The sequence below is a fragment of the Arvicanthis niloticus genome, chromosome 12 (assembly GCF_011762505.2).
Source record: "Arvicanthis niloticus isolate mArvNil1 chromosome 12, mArvNil1.pat.X, whole genome shotgun sequence".
Taxonomy (NCBI): Eukaryota; Metazoa; Chordata; class Mammalia; order Rodentia; family Muridae; genus Arvicanthis; species Arvicanthis niloticus.
Genome location: NC_047669.1, coordinates 70285984 through 70290034, shown reverse-complemented (window position 1 = coordinate 70290034; position 4051 = coordinate 70285984). Strand labels below are relative to the sequence as shown.

Genomic DNA, 4051 nt, shown 5'->3' with positions numbered 1-4051 from the left:
AGTGAGCCATCTCTACAGCAAGCTATGCTGCACCTTGTGGAGGAGTACAGAAACATCTTAACACTTCATTTCTAGGAAGAATATATAAGCTAATTGATAGATACCCAACATTAGCAACTCCAAAATAATGTCTTCACATTCCCATCCCATTTGATACCCATGGGTTTGTACCTAAGGGTCATTTGAAACTTTGAGTTCTTCCAAGTCTTAATCCTTTGGTGGCATCTACATGAGACAGATATTCTTCATATTCCTTAATTATGTTTAACCCTTGTGCAATAAAATTTAAATAAAAGGAAAGGAAAAGCAATCTAGCAATAAGATTACATTCAGAACTTGCTACTTTTGTTGCCAGGGACACCAGTACCACCAGCAGGAAAAGGGATGTAGTCTATGAAGACAAAGACATTTTATTTTGATAATGAAGCTTGTTAAATTTATTAATAGCTTCCATCATAAAGCAATGAAGGTGTGGGGACACTAGATTCTAATTAAAATATAAAAGAGCTGGCGACATATCCCAGAGTGGTAGAGCACACATGGGGGCTGAATGTATTATCCAGAAGGAAGGAATGGAAAAGAGGAGAAAAGAAAAGAGAAAGGCAGCAGAGGGATTCTGTGATGTAAATACTTCACAATCTAATGTTCTAAAGCACTCGTGCAAACATTGGTCCTCTCAGTCTTATATAGTCATGTGCACAAACACAAATTCACAAATTGTGTTATAAACAACATTGGGTTTGAATTTTTTTCTCCCAGGATTAGTATTGAACTGTTCCATTCATAACATCTACAACATTTGGACAGAGACATATAAAATTGGGAATTTATGTTTCTGTTTTCAATCAAGCTTCTGAACTTGGAGCATCATAATTTTATTTCCAGAATACAAACTTTCGTAGAGTGTTGAACCAGGCAGGATTATTGCTACATCACCCATTTGATCACATTTTGAAACCTAGAATAAATAAAGCATCTATCTTAAAGATTCAATTATGTTGGCTTTCATTCGACCTACTGGAGATATTGAGAAATTGCATTTTTACTTCATGAATAATTGCTTTGAAAACTAATGAAATTCCTGCATTTAGAAGTGAACATTCATAAAACGTCCTTTGAAGGTTAAAGTATTTCATTTTTACTGGAGCCTAATTAGGCATTCTCATTAAATGGACACAGGCTACTACACCCATCTTTCTGGTATATAAGGACCCAGAGTAGACGGTGGTATTCATACTCGCAGATTCATCGCTGCCACTCAACTGAAACCAGAACTCCTGACAATATGTCTTACATCTGCAACTCTGGAAACTTCTCCTCACACTCTTTTGGAAGTTTCTTGAGGCAGCCAGTCTCTACCTACAACTCCTTCTACCCAACCGGCAATGTAGGCAATGTAGTCTATTCTCCAAAGAACTTCCAGCTGGGCTCCTCTTTCTACAATGGACAACAGGAGACCTTCAGTGAGCCGCTTGAGGGCCACTTGCCCTGTGCAGGGGACTGCATCCTTCCAGACATCCTGCTTCGGCCCAGACACTACTTCTCCAAGCCCGTGCCAGGGAGGCTTCACTGGGTCTTTTGGATATGGCAACTCAGGCTTTGGATCTTTTGGTTTGGAAGCTCTGGCGTTCGCTCTCATGGCTTGGATGTAACTTCCAGCGCCCAGGCTACTTCTCTACTAAGAGTATCCAGTCATCTTATTACCAGCCAGGCTATAGCTCTGGCTTTTGCAGGTCAAATTTGTGAACACCCCAAATGTCTCATGAAGGTTTCTCTACCTTAAGGAACTAAAATGCTTCTCCAACATTTAGGATTGATCAATAAGCACTTGTCTCTTCAGGACCAGCATCATGATATACCTGGAAGCAAATCAATTTTTTTTGAGGGCAAAGTAACCTTGACCTTTAACCTACCTTTAACCTTACAACTCTACTACAAGAAAGAGCTAGCATTTTAACTATTAGGTAAATGCTTGGATCACTTCTGGTACCATCTATCTTTCTAAATTTCTTCTCTCATTTCCTGAGGATTTGTTCACTCAAGTTTATTTTAAATAAACTTATGTCTGTAGCATGAATTTTGGCATTCTAGTATTTATTTAATTGATGACACATTTATTCAATGCATCTGATGTTTTAATTGTTTTCAGATTTTATTTTCTCTGTTTCCCCTAATATTTTGTTTGACAGAAAAGCAGGACACTCCAGAAGAAAATTCATATATATGTCCTATCTTATGTCATATTTCATATTTTGAGAGATTTATATTCCTTCACGGGCCCATTTGTTCATGTAATTACTTCAGACATTTTGTTTTCAGTGGGGCATTCAATAGAAAAGAATTATTGGGTTCTTGTTATATACCAAAATACTGTGATGAACAAAGGTATAAAATTCTCAGCTTTCAATAGACTCATATAAGTACAATTCTAGTTTAACATGGTATGACAAGTCAATATGGATATTTAAAAAAAAACATAAAATTCAGAAGAAACACTAAGAAGGTTTAACAAAGAGACAGAGAATGTCATCATTCAAAACAGAGTGTTAGTCACTCTGTCAGTCAGTTAGCTAATAACTTCATTTAAATCAAAGAATCCTATGAGTGTCACACCACTTGAGTCTACCATAGAGCAGCTGCCACAGAGGTTAGACAAGAAAGGGATTTGTCATCGCAAAGTATGATGAAGGGACATGTCAAGGTCTCTGGGAGGTATGTCTAAGCTCAGTGAAGGACAGAGAGAAAGGAAGTTTAGATCAAACAAAGCCTTTCTGTGAGGAAGAAGGCAGCACTCAAGCTTTGGAAGCAATCTCTTTACATGCTAAGCATTGTCATATCATTAAGGTACTGCTGAGTTTTAAAATAATGTATTTTGAACAAGGTCTTGAAAAATTACCCGACTATTTCCAATTGAAATTCCCCTGCTTAACATCCTGAGTAGCTAAGACTACAAACATATATCACCATACCTAGATTTTTAGAAAAAAAAAAAAAAAACTGCCTAATATTTTTGGCAGGTTAACATCTAAGGAGACCCTATTCTAACACAAAACAGGGTTGTCTTTTGCCAGTGACAATTTAATTCACTTGGACTCTCGGATGAAGGTTGTAGCTGTGTAACCGAATATGACAGAGGACTGAGAGTAATTGAATAGTTATCTTTGCTTTAATTAGGATTAAGCATTAGAGTAAAACCAGGAAGCTACTTCATTTTTTTTTCTCATCTTCTAAACTTTGCTTTTGTTGCGAAGGCTCTGAGTCTATGAACCTTCAGTAATACAACAGAAAGATCTATTCTCAAACTAAAATACTAAGAAATTTTTTATTTCTTCTTAATAGCTAAGCCTTCTCATTGGCTTGGTGCTGCTATGTATTCAAATGCTAAATTCTCTCCCCTAGATCTGGCTGCCCCAAGAGTTAATTCTGATACACACCAGTTTTGTTGTGCAAAGCTTGCTCCCCAGTTAATTGCTCAATAAAAGGCTAAAGCTGATAATGAAGCAATACATGGAAGATAGGAGAGACTTCCTGGGAGGGAGAAAGGAAGTCTGGGTAGGAACAAAGACAAAGGACTTTTCCTGAGGTGACATGAGGGGCGTCCTCAGGTACCCACATGAGGGAGGCAGGAGAGGAGACAGAAGTGATTACAGGCCTGTCTGGAAGGAACAGCTAGCCACAGGATACATGGGGTTTGATTGTGAGATTAACTTAGAGGAGCTAGTTGAGAGTCTGCCCAGCTAAGTCCTAAGCTTTGAAATATTCAAAGATCACTGTGTGGTTATTTGGGGAACTAGTTGGTTAAGGAATAACTGTCACCATATTAATTTCCAGCATTAATTGACAGATACAAATATTGATACTAAAACTTTATAGCTCACCAATATTAATTAATGGACCACTCTCTTATAGCCACATCTGAAATGTTGTCTTTAACACCTCTCTGGCTGTGGTGAATCCTACTGATATCTGCTTGGGACAGATTGATTGGGTCTCTTTTAAATCGGTGTCTGGGAGCTTGTTGTCCATTAATGTAAGCTGCCTCACTTGTGAA

At 37.8% G+C, this 4051-nt stretch overlaps 1 pseudogene; it reads left to right on the top strand.

Moving 5' to 3' along the window:
- The first annotated feature begins 1250 nt into the window (after positions 1 to 1250).
- Positions 1251 to 1746, top strand: LOC117718149 (keratin-associated protein 15-1-like; annotated as a pseudogene).
- The last annotated feature ends 2305 nt before the right edge of the window (positions 1747 to 4051 follow it).